Source organism: Uloborus diversus, chromosome 5, assembly GCF_026930045.1.
Source record: "Uloborus diversus isolate 005 chromosome 5, Udiv.v.3.1, whole genome shotgun sequence".
Taxonomy (NCBI): Eukaryota; Metazoa; Arthropoda; class Arachnida; order Araneae; family Uloboridae; genus Uloborus; species Uloborus diversus.
Genome location: NC_072735.1, coordinates 103,464,309 through 103,477,936, shown reverse-complemented (window position 1 = coordinate 103,477,936; position 13,628 = coordinate 103,464,309).

Sequence of the window (13,628 nt, the reverse complement as noted above, 5' to 3'; positions counted from 1 at the left end):
ATAAATCTATTATTTTGTCCTATACCTGCTGTATGTTTGTACGTTTGTTCCTGTGGGGCGTTGTGGAGGCTAAATGATTTGACCAATTTTGATGATTTCTTACGTCAATCGATTTGTCTTGACCTTGGGAGTGTCACTAAACTTATGACAGCGATCAAAATTCACCATATCAACAACCAGTCACCATATTGTCATTTCAGGATCGTGTCGCACGCTACCTGCGTGCGAAACAAGGTATGACAAATGCAGGTAGCGTTTTTACTGCCTGAAATTTTAGTTAACTAAGTCTACTAATTTGATATTCATCTCTAATATGTTGCATTAGTTTTTGTTGTGATTCACGGGGTTGAGTTTCGTGACGTGTACTTTCTTAACGGTCTTTTTACTTTATATAGAAGAAAATATTGGATTCGTGCAAATTTTCGAATTTCGAATTTTGACGGAATCGAACGTTTTGAGATGTGCTGAGTTCATTTCGACCATTTCTGGAAAATGTCTGTCTGTGTGTGTGTGTCACGTATGTGTGTGACCAGTTTTTTGTGAACGCTCTACAGCAAAAACTACCGCATGAAATCGAACGAAATTTGGTACACGTATGTGCCCCTATGTGAACTTTAGCCCATTTGGTTTTTGGCGCGAATTCCTCCAAGGAAGGTGGAGCAATGGGACGTTTTTTGACTTTTGCGTGACTGCTATTCCCTAGGAAATAACAAGCGGAATCAAACAAAATTCGATCTGTATGTTGCTTTTAATAGGTATAGGTTCTGATTTAATTTTGGTGTCAATAGCTCAAACGGAGGTTAAGCTATAGAACGTTTTTTGTCGTCAATTGTGACTGCTGTATCTCAAGAAATAATGAACGTAATCAAAACAAAAATGTATCGACAAGTAATCCTTAAAGGGTATAAGAAATGATTCTATTTTGGCGTCAGCAGCTGAAAAGGGGGGTGGCGCAATCGAACGTTCTTTTTTTTTTTTCCATTGTGAGTGCCATATCTCAAGGAGTAATGCTACGTTGTGGATGAAATTTGGAGTAAATATGAATCCACATGTAAACAGGTGCTGGTTCAATTTTGAAGCCAATCGCTCCATGGGGGCTGATCTTTTTTTTTATTTGTGTGAATAAAAATAGCTTCATAATTGCAACAATAAGAAAGATAAATCGTAATAGACAGTCGTCTGCGTTTATCTCGTGATTTTAATTGCATGGAAATGATGGGAAATATTATCTCAATGATTTAAAATTTTTAACTGTTGCCATCTTGTGTTTGTTAACACATAAATGTTTGTAATTATTTTAAGCAAGGTTTTTAAACTAATTTTCTACTTTCAATCTTTGCTTTGCTTTTGAGATAAATCAGGAATTGGGATGGCTGTCCAGTTTTGGCATGTGTAATTTTATTTTTGTTGGGAATATTGCTTCCTCATTAAGCATGGGGAGGGATCAGAATTTTAAAAAAGATATAGAAGAAAGTTTCGTAATAGCCACAACATACTAGTTCAATTTTGCAAGAAAGAATAAATTGACGACGTTTTCATCCTCGCGTAATCATTATACAGGCAGTATATATAGCTGTGGTTGACTTAAGTTTGCGAATTTTTGCTTAACGTCAAGCATATGTTGCTTTAAGCCAAATTAGGTCCCTAGAGGGACTAATAATCGGTAGTTTAAACCACCGCAAGTTATTTAATAATCCTCAAGATATAAACTCTCAATAAAATTACAAGATTGCGAATTTTGCTGTCTTATAATCATAATAACTAAATCAATGAAAATTTACTAAAAAATGTAAAATACAAAATAATTATTAAATAAAAACAAAAAACCCGACTGCGTAAAAACCGAAAAAAACTAAAAAGAAAAAAATATAAGCCCAGTAGTTTAGAATGTTATAAAGTACTACTGAATAACTACACCGTTGAAATACTTTTATAATCGATACACACAGAAGGCAAATCATAAATTCAAAAAGCAGAATGGAAGGATCAACAGTCAGGAACCATTCAAATTTTACGGGGTTCCTTGAATCAGAAAGGAATGGACCCCGACTGTTGATCCTTCTATTCTGCTTTTGAATTTATGATTTGTCTTATCTGTGTACGGTTATAAAACTATTTCAATGGTGTAGTCATTCAGTTGTTCTTGATAACATTCTGAACTACTGGGTTTATATATTTTTCTATTTAGTTTTGTTTTTGGTTTTTACGCAATCGGGTTTTGTTTTTATCTAATAATTATTTTTATTAGAAAAATGTATTTCAGAATAAAAGGCTCAATCCGCTCAATGTGCAGGTGTGACGTATTTACGCATGTATTTGCACTTTATTCGTAGCCTTTTAACTGATCCCGAATGTTCATCACATTATTAGGAATCATCATCTCTCATGACACTAAGAACCAACTTTTAGATTTTTTTTAGCCAGTTGTATAAAACGGTTGATTCTATGAGTTTGAGCGTGTGACTACACCCCAACACCTGCATCGTCCTATTCAGTATTTTTTTCATCGTTATTTTTCTGTTATTTTAAAAAGTGGATAATTTTATTTTGAGAGACATAATTTTTTCCTTAGATAAAACTATATAAAAGTTAAATGCCCAAGTTTCAAATTCCTGAAACAAAAGTCAAATATATACATTTAAATGTCCCCACGTTAGCTAAAGGATTGAGCAAAAAGTAAATAAAAAGACTATTTTTCCGAATTAAATATATTTTCGATGCTACAAGTGCCAATGAATAGATTTAAAGTGGAAAATAGTGGCTCCTGTTAAAGTGAGGCCCTGAAATACGGAAGAGTTCGACTTTTCCTAATATATCTTCACCCCAGAGCAACAGTAGGATATCTTAGTGTTATTCCTGGGATTAGATGTCTTACTGTTGCTATGAGGCGACGATATCTACTTAACTTTTTAAGTTATCTTAGCCAAAACGCGTAAAGGATATTTCTATCATTCGACACTCAGATTCCCAGTAGCAAGCTTATGTCTTGTTTAGGGAATGTCAGCGCCTGGGTGTAAGGGGATATATTGCATATGTTAGACACTTTCATTAGATATGTTTTTACGCAGTTTGCCTCGTGGTGAATCCTAGGTAATGCTAAATATGTCACAATAATTGCTGCTCATCGATTCTTAATAGACTGTAGCCTTACCTTCACTATTTAGGCATCTGAAAGGGTAAGAAAGCCTCCAGTACAGCACCGGTGGCAAATGTTAGCCACCAAGCAGAGATCTACTGTTTAGCGAGCACGTATTTCACCTGTACGTGATGGGTATTTGGTGGCTTTCAAATTCCGAGTCCGCTAATCAAACCACTTGATTACTCACCAAAAGGTTTAACACAGTTGTTCCAAATTTTCTCTTTTTTAACGAAGATTTGAAAAATTCTAAGCACAATCAAATCAGAACCGTTATCGTACATTTACCAAGGAATAACAGTTAAAATATTTGATGCAGTTCAGCTCCGACACAGCATATAATTGCTCTCAACCATTTTCATACAATCTTTTCCGAAAATCTAATTTAGTTACTCTTAGCTCATTGGGCTTGTGAATGTCTTGCTGAAACTACAAGACTAAAACATATCTAAAATTCATTCAAAAATAGTCTTCAGAAATAAGTTAAAATGAAAATACAATAGACAGAAATAATCAAAAATACATGAATCTTAAACAGATCTAATTGTTGCATAGACCTTCCAGCACATCCAAATTATGTATATTTAATAAATTAATTGATTTGTTTTCTGGATTTTTTTTTTTTTCATTTTCATGCATCAGTCTCATTGAATGGATTGCTACATTTAAAAACTAAACACTAAGTTTTAAGAAGCAGTTTTTATAAGACCCGGGCAGAAGTGGAGTGTCAAAATACACACAATTTTTGAGTTAACTGTAGTTTTTATGGTAAATTCTTCCAAAGGTAACACGGAAGATATACACGATTCGGAACACACGAATCGTTTTTTTCATTTTCTCCAGAAAAACTTTGGAGACCAGTAAAAATTCGCAAATTGGGGACCGACGTAGAGGTTTTTAAAAATCGTTTTTATTTATTTATTTTTTCAATTTTAAATTTCGTATATTTCTGCGCATCAAGCATCAGGAAAAGAAATTCTTGTGATAATAACATGATATTCAGTAACTTAATTGAAATATATCGTACATTTTGTAACTGACCTTCAGCGTTGCCTGGCAGGAGTGGCCAAACTTAGCCGAAGAAAGTAAAAAAAGCGCCATGTTTGAGGCCTCTTGGTTAAATCCAACCATAGTTTTTTGGCATGTAACTTGTGTAATAATATGTATAAATTATGTAATAAACTCATTAGTTGCATGGCTCACTTTCAGTGCGGCCAAAAAATAGCAATTTTTGTATCCAAAGATGCTAAAAAGGGTGCTTTCCAGTAGCCGAGGGTCAGTGTAGAACTTGTACATTTTAAACTAGAATGTATGTAATTTTACAAAATAGTGGAAGCACTATAGGCAATTTCTTTCAAGTAAAAATTTCAAATAAATTAACTTTAAATAAAATGAAGTATTTGAATTTTCAATTCAATCAACACACTCGAATTTAGGCTTTCCCCAAGGCTAGCACAATCGGAAAAATTAGGGTTTAAATTAAAAGGGATCATAGTAGAAAATACAAAATTCATGCAAATTTGTATTTTTTACATTTATGTTTTATTACAGATGTAATTGCATAATTGTTTGGACACATTTTACAAAATGTGTTCCTAAAAACTCTTTTCGTTTCAAACATCTGAACCCCAGTAACAGACACCGAAAATTTTGATGATACCCAGATAAGAAAAGGACGAGTAATTAACAGAATAACCGTTTTCTCTTTAAAATGCGCAAAAGTTCTTTATTTTTAGCAGTGGCGTAGCTAGACCCGACTTTCGGGGGGGGGTTACTTCTTATATATATATATATATATATATATATATATATATATATATATATATATATATATATATATATATATATATATATATATATATATATATATATATATATATATATATTATATATATATATATATATATATATAACATATACATATATACATATATATATATATATATACATATATATATATATATATATATAACATATATATATATATATATATACATATATATATATATATATAACATATATATATATATATATATATATATATATATATATATATATATATATATAATAACATATCAGGCTTGGAGTTGATTACGAGAAAATGTAATCGATTACGATCAAGGCCGTATCCAGAAATTGTTTTCGGGAGGGGCCCGGATTAGCACATTGCCCTAACACACACACACATATAGTATATATAGACACAACAAACGCATAAAAATGTTAACATAGAAGACTTTTTGTCTCGATTTTTAATGATTCCACTGTTTGGACGTTGTTATTTTAATTTCTTATTATTTTTCTTATTCACCTTTAGTGGTAAGGATAACAGGAGAGTGTCCCTTTAAGTCGGATGTAGAACACCCATAATTTCAGGGGGTCCGGGGGTTTTTCCCCCGAGAAATTTTCGAAAAAAAAAATCTGTATTTTGAGCCCTTATATTAGGTAATTGAGACAACAAAAATATGAAAAAAACTAGGCATACAAAGTCTTTTAAAAGTTACCTTCTTTTGCAAATCAAGATCAAACAAAATAAAAATTGCTTGCTCGACAAATCATGGAACTTAATGGACAGAGAGGAAAAATGAGAGAGGAGAAAAGAGAAGCACCCAGTCATCTGCTCACATCGGCTTTTAGTGAAGTTTGTTTTTGATCACTAACCCTACTCCCATTTTTTTTCATTAAATGCCATACAGTATGAAAATTGTACAAAATAGTTTAAAAGAAATGGTGTAGACATTCAGAAAATAAGAACGGAAGAGTAATATTCTGGCCATTTGGACAATTCATACTTTATTTTCTTGATAAGATACAAAATTGAAGAACTTTTCAAGGAATTTCAAAAACTTAAATAATTTTCAAAGACTCTCGAACAGTTGAAATTATTTGAAGCTCTTTATTTATACTTTTCAGAAGTTGATTGCACAGTCTTACAAAATGATTATAACTTTGTAAGACACACTCGTTTTAAGTTAAAAATAAATGCAACGAAATATTTCTCGAAACAAACTTTTTTTTTTCATCACAAGTAGTGCAGAAAATGAAAGAGAGTAGAGTAAGTGTTTTTTCCCCCCTCATACTAAAGGTATTAACAGTATGCAGTAGAAGTAAGAGAAAAAACAAGCAATAACAAAAGAACTTCCACGATACTGAATTCGGCATTAAATAAATGCAAGACAAGAAACATATCAGTCACAAGAATGATCTTGAAAATTATTCTACAAAAACGCGAGAATCGTGATTTTTGCATTTTTTACTCAGGATGTATCAAGGAGTTGAATTTGGCACATCTTGGTAACAAGATACTCGCCTAATCGGAAACTAGGGGCCCAGCCTTTGGGGAGTCCCCGGCTCGAAATCAGTACAGTGTAAGTTTTATAAGAGTTTTAGGGGGAGGAGGGCAGGGTCGTGCACAACACCTGTTGGCCCGGGCCCGAGCTTAAATGGGGCCTAATATTTTTAAACCTAGGGTTGAAAATATGGGTAAACAACATGGAGAGGGCCCAAAAGAAGCATTTGTGACAGCCCCAAAATTTCTGTGCAAGCCCCTGGAGGAGGAAGTGCACAGAAGTCAGTTTGGTAGACTTGAAAAGTCTACCGAACTGACAAAGGGCCTGCTTTAACCCTGGACTTCCCTGAACTGAATTGGGAAAGAAAGCAGGAAGTCCTAATTAAAGGTCTAAATTTCAAGTGTGCCTTGCAGCTAATGAGAACTAGAACTGCTTTTTTCTGCATTTCTGCAAAATATTATAAATTTTGAATAGTAGCAAAATTAAGAATAAAAAAAACTTTATTTTCCTTTTCTGACATTAGGAATTTAAAGAAAAAAAAACCCCTTCTGTTTTACGGTACAAAACATTTCGGGTTTCGGGGAGGGCCCGGGCCCGTCAGGCCCCCCCTCTGGATACGGCCCTGATTACGATTATGATTACCAGCTCGAAAAATAGGAGATTACAATTATGATTACGATTATAATCCTCTGCCAAAACGTAATTACGATTACAGCAACGATTAGATTATGTCAAAAATGTAATCGATTACAATTACGATGTGCCGATTACGATTTTGATTACGATTACAGACTCGTGAGAGGAAAATACATGCGCACATATACTATATTATTCTCATTATTATTTTGCGGCAACAATGTCATAGTTAAAAAATTATGATTTTTGATTGTGCTTTTAAATGCTACATAACTATTTTGACCATATATCCTGCACAGGTAATTAGGTGTCCCATATCCAAATGACTTGCCACATTATAATGCATTTTGTACATGATTTAAATTTCATTATTATTTTTCATACAACCAATACAGTTTCTAAAATTTATGTACTGTATTTCTACATTCTATTCTCTACAATTTGCTATAATATTATTTAATTCAACCTATTTTTTGAAGAAAAAAAAAACCCTTTGTATTTAATTTTGCAAAACATGCATAGTATTAAAATATATTCAAATAGTATAAATAAATGATAAGAAAATAAATGTTCAAAATAAATACTGCAATCAAGACAATTTTTTATTGCATTTTAATAATACCAATGCTTTAAATGTATCATGTTTCATCCTCTTTCTCTGTGAGGTATAAAACTTTCAGGCAATACTGAATAGCCGCTCAACAGGTGCAGATGATGCACAAATTGACAAGTACTTGGGAGCAATTTTGTTCAGTAATGAGTACACATGAATATTGGATCCCCAGTATTCTAGGGGATCAATATTATGCCCATTTGGTGCGCTAGTTTCATACGCATTTATTTCGCTTTCGATTTTCTCCTGTATTAAATAATTATTATTTTTCTAAATGCTGGCTGGTTTTTCTAAAAATGCGAAAAATTTCCCTTTTTTTTGCAGGCTGTTTTGGTGACACATCTTTTGTGTCCTTATCTTCTGATTCAGTGCAAATGTTATGACAGTCTTTGTTAGACATTATTTCTTCCTTGATAATTTCTTTTATTTTATTTTTTGTGCTTGAATCGTACCAGTTGCATTTGAGCCTTGGGTCTAAAAATGAAGCCACTTGAAATGCTTCCGATTCTTCATAGTGACTCATTCTAGAAGTTAGTGCTGACAACAGCTTTTTTACTGTCGGTATTAGAGTATTGCAAATTTTTGGTCAGGAGGTCCTCAAGCTGGTACTTTAACACTCTCAAAGCAATATAATTGGAAAGCACTTTAAAAAGTAAAAATGAGTATAATAAGTTTTGCTATGATTTCCAGGCATTTTTTTCCCCCCACATGCATAAGCATTTTATAATGATATTTTTATATCTCAGTTTCAAAAAAAAATGTTTTTACAAAGGTTGAAACAAATGTTTTTAAAATCATACCTTTTAAAAAGTATCAGCATTGAAATATAAAGCATAAATTTAAGATTAAATTAGATGTGAAAATATTTTGAAAAATCACTTACCAGAGTGATGTTATCACAAAAATCAAAGAACCGCTAAGATAGTGCGTGTGAATGAGCAATGAAGTGCAAATCCAAATTCGCTCTTTTTTTGACAAAATTCCTCCTCTTCCGCCAATGAAAGTTAAAAAAAAACACCAAAGGCATAAAACTGTTTTTTTAGAACTTTGTCGAAACGAAAACATGTGTTCGTACAGCACTGTTGATATTGTTCTCTTTCCGAGGCGGTAGCTCCGCTTGTTTGTCTGTCATTCACAGATGAAAAGGAAAATTGATGACCAATCCAACTTGGGGACGCGTTCCTGACAATGACACCTACAGGGTACAAAACCCACTAAGATGCGGCATGTTTATGACCCTTCGCCAACGAGCCCTTTTAACAGCAGGGCCTAAAGGCTCTGCTGCCTAGTCCTTTGTACGTTTCTATTGAAGTCTTATCTTTTCCTCAGTCCAGATCCCATTATCTGCATAGCATTGTAGAAACGCAACTTGAAAGTTTTCACTTTCAGCAAGTCGGGATTACACGATTATGGAACAAAATTACGATTATCTAAACTTAGATTACAATTACGATTATGCAAGAAACACTTGATTAAACCAAGCCTGATACATATATATATATATATATATATATATATATATATATATATATATATATATATATATATATATAATATATATATATACATATATAATATACATATACATATAATATATATATATATATATATATATATATATATATATATATATATATATATATATATACACATATATATATATATATATATATATATATATATATATATAATCGCTTGGAATTTTTCCCTTTTCCTCTTTTTTTTTTCTTTCTCTTCTCTCTTCTTTTTCTCTTTTTTTTTTGAGACTAACTTTTCGGGGGGGGGGTTTTGTCCCCAAAAACCCCCCCCTTAGCTACGCCCCCTGATTTTTAGATCTAAAATCATATGAAAATCCAATTAACATGAAACACCGACAGACCTCGTGATGTGTTCATAACCTTCCACCAACTGCCTCGTAAATATCAACTGGCTCATAAAATTCACTCTGATAAGACTAAATGGTTGCACCATATTAATGGGTAGCTGCAACATAAGTTTTATCCGCCTAAAATTCTAAAAATTAAAATCCAAACTTACGATTGCGTGTTACTGGACCCTTGTCTGTTGCTGGTGATGTTATTCTATATTTATATCAGAATATCAGTGATGCAGCATACGAGAGAAGGGGGCTACATTTGTAAACTAATTTGCATATTTCAAGGCATTATTGTTTTTTTAGGTTGCGTGCCACACACACACATTCTTTATCATATGTAAGATGAATTAAATTAATCGTAATGCATTTTTCATAAGGTACAAAAAGAGTTTTTTGTAATTTTTCTATTATGATTATTGCGTTGATAAAAACAATGTAACTAAACGAGCTGATGTGGGAATCACATGACTTCCTTTTACACCAATTTAATGTTATTTCCCCATTATTGCAATTTTAATGTGATTCAATAGTTTACTCTCTAAATATCATCAACAGTGGCCAAATTGAAACAAGATTTTAAAAAAAAGAAAAAAAAAATCGCCAAATTTGTCGCCAACCTTGGCCCTAGTAGCCCTGGTATACAGCTTGATTTAGGAAAAAAATTCAATTAAAGCCTACCTAGGATGTTATCTTTTAACGCGTTTTTGTCAAAACTTAAAAATGTCCACTTACTTCTCACTACTACTTTGCTTCTCACTGCCTCATATAACAACTGAAAAATAATATTTTGCATTTGACTGTGCGATTTGCAAAATCTTTCAAAATATGGTCACTATTCTTCAAGACTAGCTTTGCGTAAGAAATTAAAAAATGCAGTGACTACTTTTAAAACACTGTAACAGTAAGTAATATGGATAAACATTATCTTTTCTTCCCAACGAAAAGTACCCTATTTACCACTGTTCATATAATAGAGGACAGAAATCTCCATTAAACTCTAGATGATTTCTCAGTGGATCTGAAAATAAAGATCCTTTAGATTCGGAGTGTGCTTCATGTTTAGAATGTTAAGTGCTTCAGGAGAGAGAAGCAAACAGCGTCGCTGATAATAAAGGTAATATTAGGATATCTCATACAAGTAAGAGAACTTACGCTGTAATGGAATAACAACATTCACTAAGGGATCCGAGAACATGTCAAATCCCAAGGGAATTTGATATGCACTGAGATGTTTTCAAATTTTAATATCGAACAAAGGTGGGACATCTGTATTAGAATGAAACATTATCTTTGATGTTTAATCAAAATTTATTTTCTTGTGCTTCTAAGAAGATTGTTGAAATACTTCATTTTTTAAACTCTTGAAACTTGTTTTTACTTCAAGCTACTAATTGGGGAGGCTTCTAAGTTCTTTAGAAAGTTTCCAGAGAAATTTCCGGTAAGTTGCAAAGTTTCAGTTTTAACTTTCTTTTTTGCTTCCTGTTACAAAAAAGGAAATATTGTATTCGCGAAAATATTTTCACAAAAAATCGGCCTTAATTTCCATTTTGCTTGCCCCCGAATGAATGTTTTTTTTCTCAACCCAACCACACGTAGATATATGCCTAAGAATGTATAGACACCCAAAATACCCATTTTGACAATTGCCGAGTTAATTACAACGTGTTTTCTCTTGTGACGTCAGTATGTACGTATGTACAAGTATTGTGCGTATGTGTGTATGTGCGTTTGTATCTCGCATAACTCAAAAACGGTATGTCCTAGAAAGTTGAAATTTGGTACGTTTGACTCCTAGTGGGGTCTAGTTGTGCACCTCTCCTTTTGGTTGCATTTGGATGTTCCAAAGGGGGTCTTTTACGCTTTTAGGGGGGGGAAAGCTTTGTTAATTTCAATGAAAACTCAAGTGGTGTTGTAATTTGGCTAACACTTGGCGATATATCGCCAAACGTTTGGTCGCCAAGTTTTGTCACCAACTTGGCAACAAATTTGGCGGGTTTTTTTAATTTGGTTTCATTTTGGCCATTATTGTCAATATTTTGAGAGTCACATTGAGTTGACATTAGAGTGCCCAACATTGGGAAAATTAATCTGCATAAAATGTTTTTTTTTTGCTTCGGTTCGGAACAAACTTGGAGTAAAAATATTTAAAGTTATTCTTTGCTTGCTCCAAAGCACTATTATCATTAAACTGGCGTAAAAGGAAGTCATGTGATGCACACAATAGCTCGTTTTTTGTCTTTATACAGTCGAACTCGTTTATAACGAGCGCAAAGGGACTGCGGTATTTGCGTCCCCGTAAAAAAAGAGTTCATTAAAAAAATCACAAAAATAAATCATAGTTGATTTGCATCTTCTTTTCAGTCAAAGAAGTTGATTACTTTGCCTTCAACTGTCTGAATGACTTATACATATACACACTTATATCATTTTTAAATGTTTCTTTACTCCACAAATTATAAAAAGTTTTGTCATCGCTTGTTCTCAGGATTTATGAATTATCACCTACTTTGCAATATTAATGAACATTTACCAGAAAGGCAAAGTTGAGCTGGAAGTCAGTAGAAATTTTATGAATTGCAAAAATATTGCTCGCTTTAAGCGGGGTTAGCTCGTTAAAAGCGAGTTATGCTCCTATAGAATTAACATTGTACCAACAAAGTATTTTTGATTTCCTCGCTAAATACGGGTTCACGTTAAATCAGGGCTCGCTATAATCGAGTTCGACTGTATTAGTATAGTCATTTCTTTCAGAGTCAAGCCTCTGCACATGCATTTCTCTCACTGAAAATAAGAAGTAGGATTTAATATATTTTTTATGCCATGTCTATTGGGGAATCCCTGTCAGCAGTAAAGTCAAAAGGGTGAGGGAAAAAAAAGGTGAAGGGCTTGTAAAATGATGGTAGATTAATACTATAATACTACGCAATTACTTTGAATGAAAATAATTAATGTTTTAATCGAGTTTATCATAAACAAAAAAATAAATAAATAAAATATAACTAATCAGTAAAAGGTATTTCTTGCGTCACTTAGGTATAACTTGAGCCTCCACGGGCAAAACTGTGTCGGTTTTCAAATATTATTTTTCTTTCTAATAGTAAAGGTTAAAAGTAGAAATTTAAAAACACGTTAGGCGTGATGTTGTAACGCGGTTTCTACTGTTTTAAGTATTATGCAAAACTTCAAAACAAACTCTTAGGGAAGGGGGGGGGGGACACCTTAACTGAAATTGCCTCTCTTTTTTGAAAAAATGAGTTTTTTTATATTAAACTCGGTGGTTTTTATTATTATTATTATTATTATTATTTTTTTTTTTTTTTTTGCGTCCATTTGTGTTTTTGCGTATTTTGTTTTCAGTCAACATTATTTTGCAGCATATTTTTTCAACTATTTTTCTAAATTTAAAACTGCGTTTCAGTATTTATTGTCTAGTTGTCAGAGAAGTCTGACTGCGACAGGAAGATCCGGATTCGAATCCCGGCTCCGGCATTTACGTACTTTCTCTCGCGTGTCCTTGTACTTCCTTTGTGTGAATGTGTTTTTGTGCTGTGAATGGTTGCCTACCCTATAAACGGGTCCTTATGGCATGCGTGTACTGTAGAAGTCGGACTTCACACCAAATTACGGTACAGTTGGAAAAGTAAAGCAGCGCACCCCAAAATTGCCAACCAAGCTGGCACACAACAACAAGAACAACAGTGACTATTTCGGCGAAATATTTCAAATGTTTTTAGGTTATTCTCCAAAATACTATTATTACCTTTTTTTTTTCATTTCGCTTTAAAAATAAAATAAAATGATCAATATTTCGGCAAAATATCACCTATAAATAACACTTATGCCATTAAACCGGAGAACCAACGAACGAAAGATAAAACCAAAGCATGGGCTTTAAGAAAATACTTTATTTTACGCGCGGAAATCGTAACTGTCAATGCTTTTGATATGATAACGCGTTGAAAATCTGAGGAAACAGTATCTATAAAATGACCTTCAGTAGAACCATATGATAAAACTCAATTGGCGGGAATGAACTCGATCCTTGCAATGACAACGTCACTCCCGACATCCTATTTA